We start from the raw sequence: 16,556 nt of genomic DNA on the forward strand, positions 1-16,556 counted from the left end.
AGAGATTGCCGCAATAGTTCAGAATTATACGCTGCACCTATTAGTATGGACAAGTGTTCTACTGTAAATTATAACAACGCATTATGATGTGATTTTGATGCTGATGCAGTTCAAAGCCTTCCTTGGCTTTGTTTCTATACAAATAAACATGGACTCGCACCCTCTTCTTTCAAATGCAAAGTGTATGAACCTTCAAAGACCAGAAAAGGATTTGTTACAATCCTGTTACCAAATTTGGTATGACTAACAGCTAAATAAGCTAGCCTTCTCCCAAAAACTTGCCTGAAAAGTAAAAACAGGGAGAAAAAATGCTGCCTATTTATATTTTTAAATGTTCTTTTACCGTTCCAAATGATTTTGCCTCTAGCTCTTTTCTCTAATCTTCCTTCCCTTTTGACATTCATAAGTTAACTCTGCTCTATAATCCTTTGACTATGAAGATGACAGGTCGTGAGTTATTCATTTGTTAATGACTCACTCATGGCTGTGCTGTCAAATCCATGAAACATATGGTTGCCCTCAGTGTATGTATACAAGAACTTCATTTTGAGCATTTGGTTTTGTTGCTCCTATTATTCCTGCAGCAACTTTCTTTGATCATATTGTTGACTGCGCCAACTGTGGCTCACCTCTGAGTCAGTTGTGGGTTCAAGACCCACTCCAAGGTTTGAGCACAAAAATCAAGACTGTCATTCCAGTGCAGCACCCAGGGAGTGCTGCACTGTCGCAGATACCATCTTTTGGATAAGATGTTAAACTCTGGCCGTTTGCCCTCTCAGGTGGATGTACAAGGTCCCACGGCACTATTTTGAAGAAGAGCAAGGGCACTATTTAAATACAAACCTTTCATTTCAATTTGAGAGTATTAAATATCGGCTTAGTCTACTGCAAGCATGTCCTAGCCCTTTGTGTCATTCCCACATGCGCTAGGTTGCATTTCAATCTGCTGAGCAAAACCCACCTAGTGCACAAACACTTGCCTCACTTTATCTCTCTGCATGAAACTTGCTTGGACATGGTGTCATCTATCCAGTCATGTCCTATCCATAAGCTGACCTGTGCTTCTATTAGCATTTTGTGTTGTTTCATTGTCCACATTTTAACACATTGCAATTGAAAAAGTTGTCCAGTCATTTGATTTGCACAAGGTGGTACAGCTGAAAATTGCCAAGCACTTTGTCGTGACAGTAGTCATAGGACTGGTTTCAAACCATAAGAAGTTGAGGTAAGTGGTGTCACGCCCAGTACCAGCATGAAGATATCACAAATCTTTAAAGCTATATTTTAAAAGCTACATTTTAAAAGACTGAAAATCAAGGTGGCTTCCAAGGATCACCAGATGTCTTTTGTGGATTAAGAAACTATCTTGTCTCCAGGAAGAACAAGGAGGACACTCTTTCTGATATTGACTCAATATTTGTCAGACTAAAAGGTAATGAAAACTCCATTGACACCTTAATTATAATATTCTGGTGTATCTCAAATACACAAATCTTTGGCTGACTGGAACCACAATGCAGACTGCTTATTGAATTACTATAACACCTTATTTGGAAAATGACTTGGCACTTCATGTGAGGTCACATGATAAAGTGGCCATCTTTCCTCCTTGCTAAAAAAGATATAGCAGAATTCAAACTGGATTCAGAGCAGATTTCCATCAGCGTTCAGGAACATCATCAAAAGCCGTCGGACTGCAGCAGTCAACTAAGCAGCCAACAACAATATATTGAAAGACAAAGACTCCTATTATCTGTTCCAGCTTCAAGTTCACCTGAGAAATTAACCCTGAGAAATCTGCTTTTTTCAAGACCTTCATTCCAACTAAAGCATCAACTCATCTAAGGACCATCAGGTCTGCAATAAAATAAAGACTGAGTTAAATTTCATTATTATAATTACCTTTTTTGCTTTCATCTGTATCTAATTTGTGTTTGTGATTTGATTTGCCAAGTTTTCATTAACCTTTGGGGCGAATGTGTGAGAAATTAAAAAATCCTTTTTTAAATATACAAAAGTTTTCTGCTGGTTAATTAAAATTGAACCAACCACTTGGAAGGTAAGAAAATATATACATCCACACAGAATTATATTGATCATGGGCAAACCAAAAGGAAACACCTGAATTTTGTTCATTACACTGATACCTAGCTCACTCCAGTCTCATTCTTTCAGTTTTCCAGGAGTTAACTGTAATTCTCCAACACTATCACTTCTATTCACAATCGGATGCAGATTTTCTGCGCCGCTTCAAGCATTCTTTTTCTCTCTCTGGCCCTTGTCTGCGGATGCTTCATGAACAGGAATCAAACCTGCACTATTGGCGTTATTTTGAACCACATCTAAGCTAACTGACCTCCAATTTCAAGTATATATTTATCAATAACCAGTAGTTCGTGAATGACCTCCTCACTAACCTCGCCTTGGTTCCACAGTCAAATAAAGTTGAAAAGCTTGCTTGATGTAGGAAATCTGATTCGCACAACTGTATTCTGAACTTTTGTAATACTGTGTATATTCCATTGATCATCAATTAGTCCGAAATATCCTGCAGAAGTTATTGTGGTATAATTTCATAATCATTAAATTCGGATTGACAAAGATGTTAATGCATATTCCCTGACTTTTCATGTTGAGAGCTGGCAGCCTCAGCATAGGGTACTAGGATTGGTTTGATAAAAGCTTTTTGATTAATTTTTTGATTAAAGCTCATGATGCCTTCTGCATCTTAATGAGTGTTGCATTAAATGATCCTCTTGGCCTCAACATCAGTTTCCTCCTATTCTGGTGTCTATTGGGTCCTGATGATTGATCTTGTTACGTAGCTTAATTTTGGAGTTTGGATCTTTGCGGCATTGATCACAAACCATTTTGTTGGTTAGATTTTGCATTTTGTTGAAGAAATTGAGCTTAATTTTGTGATGTTCAGGCTAACATGGATTGCTTTAATGATTTTGGTGGCCTGTCTTGTCTTGTTGCTGAGTAATGACATAGTCAATAAGATGTCAGTGTTTTGAGGATATAATCAAAGCACCTACCACTGCATAGATAAATGAAAGATTGCATTTGATAGGACAGATTTGCATTTTAGATAGTTTATTCTGAGCAATGGAAGTTTATTATTTTTATATCTTAAAATGTAATCAATTGCTCCACACTAGGTGGTAATTGTCCATGTCACCTTAAGGTTGACGTTAGTGTCACTCTTGAGAAGCTTATCCTTTTCAGGAGTTTTAGAAATAGTGCCCTAAGAGTCACTCATAGAACTGTTCCTTCATAACTTTTCTGATTATGTTTGCATAATCTTTGATCTGGAATTATTAATGTTTTATCAGCTATTGAATACAGTTTTGACTGACTTATCAGCTGTGGTATTCTAGTAGGACTAATATTTAAGGTATTCTTTCTCGTACCTTGATAAAATGAGCGCTGTGATTCTGGATGGAACTTCCCTACTATCTTGGGTGCTGTTGGTAGTGTTTGCCTTAAAGGCCAACACCAAATTTCTAGTTACACCACATGACAGTGCTACATCTAATACTTTGCCACTAGCCCATCAACATAGGACTTTGTTTCCTTGAATAGCCTGCACATGAGTGAATTCAACTGGAGAAGATTAGTACTGGGTCATATCACAATAAAACAGCTGGTGAACATTAGGATCTAATCTTTTCAGTCAACAGGTATTCAAGTGACACTCCCTAGCCTTAAGGTGACAATAGATATTACCAATTCTACTGGTCAACAGCATATTTGCTGTCTCCAGTGTTACCCTCCATTTACCCTGCACATTGTCAGTGCCTTTTCTACTGTTGAAAATCACAAACCTCTTGTGGCAGATATAGTGCCAGCAGTTACAACCACCAGCAATGCTCACAGGTTTACTCGATAATCTGAGCTGGCTGCTTGGAAAATAGTTTTTGCTGCCCAGTAACAACTTCTTGGGGTTGCAAGTGAACTCTGAATCTTCCTAGCACCAAAGCTAACAGTTATTCTTAATGTGCCTCCAGGAACCTGTTGTATTGAGTACAAGGAAAACTAATGTCTTGCGCATCGTTGTAAATAGCTTTAACTATCTTGGGGAAAATTTTTTGAAGTTCAGTGACTATCATAATGTAGGAAATTACGGCTTCTAATTTTCACAGACCAGGGCCCCCCCAAATGGCAGAGAAAAATGACCACGTAATCTATATTAATGTTGGTTGAAGGAACTTCAGAATTTACTCATGAGTTTACTTTGCTTGGATTTTAGATGTACCTTTTACTCTTGGGATAAACTGTGTATCCTGCTCTGCTGTGTGGTGCATCCTGTCTGAGTGTGAAATAAATCCCCAGTGTTTGGTACTTAGGAGTCTAAAACAGTTCTCTGCACCTCTGGGAAATGCTTCACCTCCAGGATCCTTTTTACTGTGCAATCAGTTGTGTTGATCAGATTTGAACACTCAATGTTTGCATCATGCTTTTGTCCAATAATTGAGCATATGAAATATCAAGTATTAAGTCTAATGTTCTAGGAATTGAATATGACAAAGACTGAATTCTAAAGTGTTTTTAGGAAGTTGGTGTGTGCAAGATTTTATTCTTGACAGTGTTGCCATTTAAAATTTCAGCAATGGGTGTGTAATACTTTGTGCTCAATATGAATTTGGTGAAATATATTATAGTAGTACAATGAGAGATTTTGTCTGTACATTTTTCTCTTCACTCTAAGGGAGACCTGAAAGGTGCTAAATACATATGCAGTTCACTCCCACTCGACTCTCCCACAACCCCCCCTTCGCCCCCGCTCTTCCCCTCCCCCCACTCTCCCCCCTCCCCCACCCGCCTGTCCCGTTCTAACCCGTTCCCCTGCCCGCCCATGCCCACTCTCAATGTTCAAATGAGGCTATGAGTTATTATATTGAAAACACATAACTGAAGTAGTGGAATGTTGTTTCCTGCTCTTTGTCAGCTGTTATGAACGGATTCCTCAAAGGGAGCCATGCTTTGGAGAACATACGTGGTGAAGTGAATTTTTGTATGCTTCTGGCCCATCTATCATTGCCTTCAAAAGCTATTTTGCCATAAATTGGTAACTGCAGCATTTGCCATTACAGTACATTTGGTAGAGGTTTTATTAGAAAGTGCAGATGTCGTCTTATTCCACAAACCATAACTCTGCTTCAGATACCAGTAGTGTTAAGCACTGCTTGTTGTAATACGCCTGTTTACATCTGGTCCTTATCAGCGAAGATCTTGGGAAAGGGCACTGTCTGGATTAGCAGTTGTCTGAGACAAAATTTCCATTCGGAACACAAAACCTCGTCTTAATGACTGGCAATACAAAGCTGATTGGAGCTGTGAGTGTACAATCATTTGCCAAATGTCTAAGTATTTGACCTTTTTCAGAAGGTTCAGGCTAGAGTCATGAAAATAAAATTTGCTGGAGACTAACTTGGGTTTTGAAGTAATAAAAAGCACTTTGGTGCCAATCTCTGATTTTATTTTGAGCTTTGGTACCTTAAGATTAAAGTTGTCTCTGTTAATGGGAAAATTTAAAGAGATTTCTCCTGAATATTGGTTTTTGTGCCACTGAAGGTGATTTAGAGAATAATAGGTGCAACAAGAGTAAGTAGAGATGTGGGAGGGGCATGGTGGAAGCAATAGATGGGGGAAGAAGAAAGGGTATGAAGAACTAAAAATTCCAGTAGCCAGTGATAATATCCATCACCTGACTGTGCAAAAAACTCAACAAAGTACAAATGTAGAGGATGTCAGTCTTCTGTTTGAATGTATGTAGTTTTTGAGCTTATACATATTAAGTTTTGGATAATTGCATTAAAAAATAAGCTGAGACACCTCTTCTAAACTTAATGTAATTAGGAAAAGCACAGTTTCATTGTAAAATATTTTCTTGGAAGCTTTTTGGCATTTAAATGGAACACTCATAGGAGTACATCAGTACAACATATATTTCAGTTTGTAACAAGTTTCCATATTTAACCATTTAGGCATGATCTGTTTGGCAAAAATATCCTGAGAATTCTATTGTTTATGAATAGAGTAGGCAGACTTATGAAGAGTATAAAGGCCTGTCAGAAATTTGCCTTGTTAGGGAAAGCCTTAAACTGCCTCATTCATTGACTTGGAACTGCTAGTATAGTTTGGTGCCATACTTGACGTTGTGCAAAGATTTGTTACCATAACTTTTGGTTCTGTATGCTTAAAACTGGGTTGTTTGAAAATTATTTTTTTCTCATTCATGGGGTGTGGGCTTCGCTAGCTGGGCCAGCATTTATTGCCCATCCCTAATTGCCTTTGAGAAGGTGGTATTGAGCTGCCTTCTTGAACCACTGCAGTCCATGTGGTGTAGGTATGCCCACAGTGCTGTTAGGAAGGGAGTTCCAGGATTTTGACTCAATGACAGTGAAGGAACGGTGATATTTTTCCAAGTCAGGATGGTGAGTGACCTGGAGGGGTATTTCCATCTAGCTGCTGCCCTTGTCCTTCTAGGTGGCAGGTACTGTCTAAGAGGCCTTCATGTGTCCTTGCAGTGCATCTTGTAGATGATACATATTGCTGCTACTGTGCATCAGTGGTGGAGGGAGTGAATGTTTGTGGATGTGGTGCCAATCAAGTGGGCTACTTTGTGCTGGATGGTGTCAAGCTTTTTGAGTGTTGCGGGAGCTGCACTCATCCAGGCAAGTGGGGAATATTCCATCACACTCCTGACTTGTACCTTGTAGATGGTGGACAGGTTTTAGGGAGTCAGGAGGCGAGTTACTCGTCTCACTATTCCTAGCCTCTGACCTGCTCTTGTAGCCGCAGTATTTAGTCCAGTTCAGTTTCTGGTCGATGGTAACCCCCCCAGGATGTTGATAGCGAGGAATTTAGTGATGGTAATGCCATTGAACAACAAGGGGCGATGTTTGGATTCCCTCATTGGAAATGGCCATTGCCTAGCCACTGTTGTGCAACTTGTGCTTGAGATACTTGGACTGAGTATCTATGTTACAGAGAATTATTTGTTTGTGGTTCTGGCCAATGTTATTGTGACCCTATGGGTTAACTGCCAGGCAAACTATCACAACACACATGAGAAAAGGTTGTTCCCATTTTCTTGCCTCTTATTCATGTGGAATGTTTCAAAGATTATAGCATATTTTTTGGCGCTTAATAAAGTTGTCTTTGTCCATTTGAATTTTTGTGCATTTTTCTATGTTCTATCTCGGCAATGCCCCATTTATTCCCTGACTGAATTTTTAACCCTTTTTTCTGTAAATATTCCTCTACATATGCCATGGAATTGTAGCTCAAACAAAAATACTTTATTAATTTTGTTAGCCAAATGGTGTTGTGATTAGACTAGAAATAGAAACAGAAAATTTTATTGTTGTGCTTGAATAGAGATGATGATGAGTAAATCTGAAAAACTTTGATCAACTGGAGAATTAATTTTGGTGAAGTTTAATGTACATGTAAAATATAACTATTTGGTCAAATCTTTCTTGTTTAGTAAACTGCTGATAACCATTTCAGAGTTATTTTCATCATAAGGTATTAGCTAGATAGTTGTCCCATTAGCTGAAAACTCTAATCTGAACAAATTCATTACATTGATCACGTGCAACCTTCATGAAACACAAAGCAAATACACTATTATCTTTATTGTTTTATCAATGAACAAGTCTCTCAGTTGACATTTATTAAGAATTGGGAAAACAGTATGCTGAAGAAACATTACCTTGCTGACCAGGCAATCTTAGTTTGGGTAAGTTCAGGTCCAGATGTTTACATCTTTTGAAATGCTGATCATTAGGTTGGCTAATTTTCTATTGGAGAGATGTAACTACATCTCTGGCATAGGCACTTTGAGGGCTTCTCCCTGGAAATTAATGTTCTCAGTCAGTATGTTTGCAGCCCATGAAGAGTGCTGGATCTGGGTGAATGATTCAATGGGAGATCATTTGGGGAAAAAGTGATCATTATATCGTAAGGTTTAGAATGGTCATGAAAAAGGACAGTGTACAATCAAGTGTAAAATTGGAGAAAGACTTACTTAATTTATAAAGTATCTGGCTCTGGGGGATTGGAATCAAAAATTGGTAGACAAAACAGTAATTGAGCAGTGGTAAGCCTTCAAAGAAGAGATGGTTCGGGTATCCATTACTATGAGAAGGAAAAGAAGTGTCCTTTGGATGACTGAAGACATAGATGTGAAAATGAGACCAAAAATGGACACTAGTAACAATTGTATTACAGTAGATAACCAAGCTGAATGTAGAAATCACAGAGGAGGTCTAAAAAACAGAATAAGATAAACAGAGAGATTGAAAATAGATTAGTGACTAACATAGAAGGGATTCCAAAAGTCTTGTGTAAACACACAAAGAATAAAAGGGTAGTCAAAGGAAGAGTGGAGCCAGTTGAAGACTAATAAGTGTAACAACCTGGTTCGGGGCCATTAACATTTAAAACAAAATCTGAACACCTTGCTTTCACCAATAGAGCTACACCTCAAGATTTCACATGTTAAAAAAATCAAAACACCAACTTTATTATACACAAAAGAATTAAACAACAAGCACTATTAACGTAACAATACGGGTTATAACTCTCAGTGTTATGCACTCTGGTTTGCTTCTAACTTCCCCAAGAATTGTCTTATAAGACACATCAATCTTAAAAGTTATTTACTTATGCAGGGACCAACCATAGGTATGCCACAGCCCTCTAGAAAATTCTCCTCAGCTCCAGCTATTCTCAGAGGTAGAACTTTCTTTTGTCATCTGTTGACTGTGGATGCCCTAGTCCCTTGGACTGGTTACTTTTCCAATACTTCCAAGTTAATCAGCTGATTATTTTTCACAATAAGACACTGTGAGGCCCACTGTAGATTCTCCTACTAGCTTCAAGCCAGGCAATCTTCCAGTTTCTCTCCTAAAACCTGGGATTAAGCCTCACTTGCAATCCACGCGGTCAATGATGACAGTCATTACTCTGCTTACAGTGCAGGTCTATCTAACTGTCATTTACTTTGGTTAACTTATCTCAGTGAGCTGCAAACTGCATCAGGTCCAAACTGCAACTAACTCTTTCAGCAAACACCCAGATAAATTGAAATCAGAGAAACTCCCTAATTTCCATCCATTTCCATAATGACTTAGCCAGCTCTGGGCTGCCTTCAAACTGACCTTAAGTTAATTATCTCTCATTTACAATTTCTTCTTTAATCTGATGAAGTAAATGGTTTTACAACCTTTCAGGGTTTGCTGAATGCTTTTAAACTAATTTAGCTGCAACTCCCAAAACAAAAGCACCCCTCTGGACTGCTATTGCGTTTGCAAGCATTGCAGACATCGCAACTTCAGCTCCTTAGCTAAGTAAGCCCACTTGCTGATTTATAGCTCTGTTTCTTCTATACTGACTTTATTCAACAAACATAGGTCAACTTTTGAACTGTCATTCCTTTAGGTGTTCTGGCAATCTCTAAAGCCCAGCATTTTAATTCCTTTGCCTTTCTAGCTATTAATCTCTTATGGCAACATGACCCCAATCTTTTAAGTGTAATAGGCCCCAAGCTTGTTTTAATTGCATTTACCCCATTTTCTACAGTTAAATTTTAATTCCTGAAACTAAAAATTATATTCTAAAACACGTGGCCCATGAACTAAATATTCACAAAGAAAAATATTGTTTTGTGAGGTAGAGAGCATGGCTGAGGTATTGAATAACCAATGGCTCAAATCTAAGCTCTGCAGTCCTGCCACACCCTGTCGTGGTGGTGAACAATTAAACAACTAACTGGAGGAGGAGGCTCCACCAATATTCCCATCCTTAAATGATGGGAGAGCCCAGCACCTTAGTGCAAAAGACAAGGCTGAAGCATTTGCAACAATCTTCAGTCATAAGTGCAGAGTGGATGATCCATTGCAGCCTCCTCCTGCGGTCCTTAGCATCACAGATGCTAGTCTTCAGCAATTCGACACACTCCACTTGATATCAAGAAACAGCTGAAGGCACTGGATACTGCAAAGGCTATGGGCTTTAATCCAGCAAAAGGACTGAAGACTTGTGCTCCAGAGCTAGCTGCACCCATGGCCAAGCTGTTCCAGTACAGCTACAACACTGGCAGCTACCCAGCAATGTGTCCTGTGCACAAAAAGCGGACAAATCCAACCTGGCCAACTGCCGCATCAGCAAAGTGATGGATGGGGTCATCAACAGTGCTATCAAGCGGCACTTACTCAGAAGCAACCTGATCACCGATGCTCAGTTTGGGTTTTTCAAGGGCCACTTAGCTCCTGGCCTCGTTACAGCCTTTGTTCAAACATGGACAAAAAACTGCACTCCAGAGGTGAGGTGAGAGTGACTGCCCATGGCATTAAGGAGCCCTAACAAAGTGAGTCACTGGGAATCGGGGGGGCATTCTCCCCACTGGTTGGAGTCATACCTAGCACAAAGGAAGACGGTTATGGTTGTTGAAAATCAATTATCTCAGTTCCAGGACATCACTACGTGAGTTCCTCAGGGTAGTGTCCTAGGCCCAACTATCTTCAGATACTTCATCAGTGACCCTCCATCCATCATAAAGTCAGAGCTGGGGACATTTGCTGATGATTGCACAATGTTCAGCACCATTTGTGACTCATCATACACTCAAGCAGTCCGTGCCCTTATGCAGCAAGACCTGGACAATGTTCAGGCGTGGGCTGATAAGTTGCACATAACATTCATGCCACACAAGTGCCAGGCAATGACCGTCTCCAACAAGAGAGAATCCAACCATCTCCACTTGATGTTCAGTGGCATTGCCATCACTGAATCCCCCACTATCAACATCCTGGCTATTACCATTGACCAGAAACTGAACTGGACCAGCCACATAAATGCTGTGGCTACAAGAGCAAGTCAGAGGCTGGGAATTCTGTGGCAAGTAACTCGCCTCCTGACTCCCCAAAAGCCTGTCCACCATCTACAAGGCACAAGTCAGAAACGTGATGTAATACTCTCTGCTTTACTTGGATGAATGCAGCTCCATTGAGAAGTACAACGCCATCCAGGACAAAGCAGTTCACTTGATTGGCACCCCATCCACCACCTTCAACATCTAGTCTCTCCTCCACCAATGCACAGTGGCAGCAGTGTGCACCATCTACAAGATGCGTTGCAGCAACCCACCAAGGCTCCTTCAACAACACCTTCCAAACCCAAAACCTCTGCCACCTAGAAAGACAAGGGCAGCAGATGCATGGGAACATCACCCCCTCAAGTTCCCCTCCAAACCACACACCATCCTAACTTGGAACTATATTGCCATTCCTTTACTGTCGCTGGCTCAAATCCTGGAACTCTCTCCCTAACAGCACTGTCGGTGTACCTTCAACACGTGCACAGCAGCGGTTCAAGAAGGTAACTCACCACCACCACCTTAGTTGAAATGTAGTAAGGGTTGAAATTGTGGAGGCTCTGGCCATCATCTTCCTATTTGGACATGGGAGTAGTGCCAGAGAATTGGCGGATTGCTAATGTTACATTCCAGTTTTTAAAAAAGAGGGTTGTAAACCCTGCAACCACAGGCTAACCAGTCTAATGTTGGTGGAAGAGACAATAATATGGGTTAAAATTAATTGGCATTTGGAAAAACCTGAGCTGATAAATGAAAGCCAGCGTGGTTTTGTTAAAGACAAATTATTTTTAACTAATACGATTCAGTTATTTGATGAAGCGGCAGAGAGGGTTGATGAGGATATGCAGTTGATGATGTGCACATGAACTTTCAAGATTGCTTGGCAAGGTACCAGAAAAGAGACTTATTCACAAAACTAAAGGCCACGGGATTGAAGGGTCACTAGCACCATGGATATAAAATTGACCAAGGGACAAAAGCAGATAGTAGTTGTGAAGTTATGTTTCAGTCATTACACCTGCATTGTTACTATAACAAATAATGAGACCATAGAACTGCTCTATAATCAATTGAAATGAATTGTTTCACATTCACCTGTTAGTGATGCTGATCATCCTTGGTGTATAACATTAGAAAAGAGCCAGATTAGTTAACATGGAAAAACAGTCACCATGATTTAGCAAAGATCAATAATTATGATAAACTATTATTTAGTGCAGAACATGAATAGACTCTTAAATGTGCTAATATGCTTTTTCACCTTTCAACCATTCAGAATACGTGGATACATACACATTCTTAACAGTAGCATTTCATGAATTAACCTGGCTTCACAAACTGTTAAGATAATCATATCAATACACATGATAGAATGCTGTCATGAACACCTCTCCATGGATTCACTTCAAAATAGGACTCCTCAAACAATTTTAAGTCGAAGTAAAATTATTTAATCTTTTAAATGTAGTTAAACTGAAAAAAAAAAAGAAATTTTCCAGTGTGAAAAATCTGCACATGTACAATGCAGTAGTGTTCACTTCACTGCTTTATATCTGTGAAACCTTTTCAGCAGCATATGAAGCAGCTGTGTTATTGTCACAAAACACCTCTATGGTCTGTCTTGGAAGCTAAACGGCAAGACAGTGATGACCATTAACGTGCTGAGAAAGCCACCATAATTAGAATCAAACTTGCTTCCTTAAATATGGCTCCAATAGGTTAGACAAAGTTGTCTGAATTGCTGATTAATGGCTTCCTAATTCATTCTTCTACAGAAGGAACATTGTGGTGTGGTTATCAGAGGAGGCATTTGAATGATAACTGAAGCAAAGATTGAAGGAATGTGACAATTATACAGAACTCCAAGTTTAGTCAAAGGTTGCAAACTGTTGGGATATGGCAATATATATTTTGAGGTTAACAGAAGGAAAGTATTATTGCAAAATCTCAACCAGTGATGGTTGGGAAATTAAATAAGTTCCCCATGTGATATCACATGCTTTCGACTATGGAAAACAAGAGTTAACTAACTTCTTGGTGTCTTAACAATTAGGAAGTGGAGTGAGAGGGAAAAATCCCAGCAGTTCTGTGTCGCTGACTATTTGCATGACATATCTGATCCTATATCATTCAAGATAATATCAAGTGGTTCCCCTGACATGAGAAACGTGTAAATGTTTTGCTTGTCACGAAGCAGCACAGTTCAAAACAAAAACAGAATTACCTGGAAAAACTCAGCAGGTCTGGCAGCATCGGCGGAGAAGAAATCAGTTAATGTTTCGAGCCTTCATGGCCCTTCGGCAGAACTGAAGCATAGTTAGAAGAAGGGAGAAATATAAATTGGTTTAAGTGGGGTGGGGGGGGGGGGGAAAGAGACACATTGAGGGTGTGGTGATTGTGGAGATGAGCAGATAATCAAAAGATGTCACAGACAAAAGGGTCAAAGAGGTGTCGAAGGTGGTGACATTTGTCTGAGAAAAGTGCTAATTAAGAATGGAAGACAGGATATTCAAAGTGCAGCTCTAGTGGGGGTGGGGTGGAAAGACTAACATGGTTTTAGTTTAGATTTAAAAATAATGGAAATAGGTGGGGAAAGAAGAATCTATATAAATTATTGAAAAAAAAGGGGGTGGGGGGGGAAGAAACGGGGTGGGGATGGGGGGAGGGGGAGTTTAAGATCTAAAGTTGTTGAATTCAATATTCAGCCCGGAAGGCTGTAAAGTGCCTAGTCGGAAGATGAGGTGCTGTTCCTCCAGTTTGCGTTGGGCTTCACTGGAACAATGTAGCAAGCCAAGGACAGACATGTGGGCAAGAGAACAGGGTGGAGTGTTAAAATGGCAAGCGACAGGGAGGTTTGGGTCTTTCTTGCGGACAGACCGCAGGTGTTCCGCAAAACGGTCGCCCAGTTTGCGTTTGGTCTCTCCAATGTAGAGGAGACCGCATTGGGAGCAAGGAATGCAGTAGACTAAGTTAGGGGAAATGCAAGTGAAATGCTGCTTCACTTGAAAGGAGTGTTTGGGCCCTTGGACGGTGAGGAGAGAGGAAGTGAAGGGGCAGGTGTTGCATCTTCTGCGTGGGCATGGGGAGGTGCCATAAGTGGGGGTTGAGGAGTAGGGGGTGATGGAGGAGTGGACCAGGGTGTTCAAATATCGTTTTTGCTTTGGGATAGGTTAATATTAGGAAGTTGTCAATAAGGTTATGTTTTTTTCCCAGACCTGGTTGTTTCTCAGATGTTGTACCTATATTTAATGAGTAAATATGAAACAGCTAGGGAAGTTGATAAGGATATAAACTACAAAATGAATGAATGGTACTCTTATGGCTGTAGAAGACTAGTGCTTTTCTGTAACCCTAAAGATGAGGCAGTGTGTTCCATAGCATGGGTTTACGTCTTCCATTGTTAGTTGCAATGAGGAAGAAAATTCTGGTACTGTAGTACAAAGATTAGTCAGCATCTAAAGAGAAACTGGAATTGGAAGGCTCAGTTGGTTGGACTGAGTTTACATGTTCAGGAGCTGGATTCAAACCTGGGCTGGACTAATGGTGATAGGTCTCCACTGTCTTCTGGCTGTGTAAGTCTCTTGTGCAAAATGTGTTTGGTTAACATAAACCTGGTTTCTTGGAGCACGGGCTTATGGTAATAATTGGCACTACTTGGGAGTCTTAATAAAAAAAATAGAAAGAACTTGGTGTGGTAGGGGGTGCCTTTCTGAAGTTGAAGCTGAAACCTGCTGTGCATTTGGTTCTGCTATACCTTTCTTGGGCTCCTTTGACAGCACCTTCCAAACCCAAGACCACTACAATCTAGAAGGACAAGGGCAGCAGATAGAAGGGAACACCATCACCTGGAAGTTCTCCTCTGAGTCACTTACCACCCTGACTTGGAAATAAATCGCCGTTCCTTCACTGTCGCTGGGTCAAAATCCTGGAACTCCTTTCCTAACAGCACTGTGGGTGTACCTACACCATGTGGACTGCAGCGGTTCAAGAAGGTAGCTCACCACCACCTTCTCAAGGGCATCTAAGGATGGGCAATAAATGCTAGTTCAGCCAGTGTAGTCCACATCGCATGAATGAATAATAAAAAAAATACTTGGTGCTGACACTGGATCACTCAGCTTGATAGCATAAAAGCGTAAAGATCAGTGAATGATTTTAGATGTATTGCAGACATTGAACTTGGAAAATAAACAGGCTGATTTACACGACTGAACAAGCCAAACATATAAAAGGGCTTGCTTATCATTCAGTTTTTAGTTCTGATGAAGGGTTTACATACAATGTTAACCCACCTTTCAGGTACGAATGAAGCTGTTGTGCATTTCAGAATTTTCTATTTCCATTCAGATTTCCAATGCTTGCAGTCCTTTATTATTTTTAATGTCAGCGTAATGTACCTTCTCAAAGGCAATTAGGGACGGCAATAAATGCTGGCCTAGCCAGCGACGCCCACATCCCATGAATTTGATGTGGGGGAGGGGAGGGTGCCAGGAGACAATGGAGCAACTAACTCACTCCTCCTGTAATGAGGTTGCAACATGCTTGCATTTAAAAGTTACTTCTCCTGGAAAAAAAGACTTGTACCAACATGTCTGCAAACGGTGTTTAAGTGCGAAATGAAAGAAAAAGCAACATTTGCAATTTTTTCTGGAAACAGCTTCCTGATTGTATGCCAACCATTAATTTCTCAGTAAGGCTAGTTCAGTATTCTCCCAAGATGCTGCAAATGGCAAAGTTCATTACAAAAGGAAGCTGCTGAGTTGCTTTGACTTGGAGATATAAATGTTCAAGGTTAATTGTGGTTTCTAACCAGAATCCTTTTCTGAAAATTCTGGAAAACTTGCTTTACAAATATTGTGGAAACAAAAGGTTAAAATTTAAAATTTCTATACCAAGGCTATATACATGACAGCATATTATACAACTATAATGGCAATGCAGATATTGTAAATGCCTGAAACGTTCAGTGCTTTTAAAAGTTGATGGCTGAAACAGCAAGTACATTCTGTAAACTAGAACTTGTGCCACTAATACATAAATGCAGTTAAAAATATTTTTTCAGCTTTCCACAAAGTACATTTTTACATGAATGCAGTATTATAAAGAAATTGTATAGTGCAATGAAACAGGAGCTGAATATTATTGCAATTTACTCATTTTTGGAAAGCTGATTTAGATAAAATATTGTAATTCTTAAAGGATGTTGTGTTCAGGGTTAAGAGTCATAATTTGAAATACTCAACCTGTCTCCGAATCCAGATGCTAGAAAAAATGCCACTTAGCTCAATTAAAGGCTGGCCGCCCCAGGTGCAAATGCATTCATGTGTGCAGACAAAATGATTTTCTCAATTTTTAGTAATCAAGTACATGTCGTCTGCAGCTCTTCCATGTAATCCAATTCTTCATACCTGGTGAAATTGAAATGGTGCCACAAGGGCATTGATTCCAGCTACAAGGGTGGTTTGCCCTTGTAACTGAAATGTATGTGGTAGGTAACTGTATGACCAAGTGCTAAGTGGGTACAACTGCAGCTAGTGAGTCAGAAACTGAGTTCTATATGTGAACTGTCTTTCGACATTAAGCAAATGAGTTTGGCCAGAATTTCCCCGTCGGCAATTTGGGGGCGGGGCCCGCTCGCCGACGGGAAAATGACGTCGGGAGGAACCCC

General features: G+C 40.0%; 1 protein-coding gene across 2 annotated transcripts in view; it reads left to right on the top strand.

Moving 5' to 3' along the window:
* The window catches only part of LOC144695980 (macoilin), a 91,794-nt gene that overhangs the window by 8,537 nt on the left and 66,701 nt on the right, over positions 1–16,556 (top strand). The gene's annotated exons all lie outside the window — the stretch shown is intronic.

Source organism: Cetorhinus maximus, chromosome 21 (assembly GCF_964194155.1).
Source record: "Cetorhinus maximus chromosome 21, sCetMax3.hap1.1, whole genome shotgun sequence".
Lineage (NCBI taxonomy): Eukaryota > Metazoa > Chordata > Chondrichthyes > Lamniformes > Cetorhinidae > Cetorhinus > Cetorhinus maximus.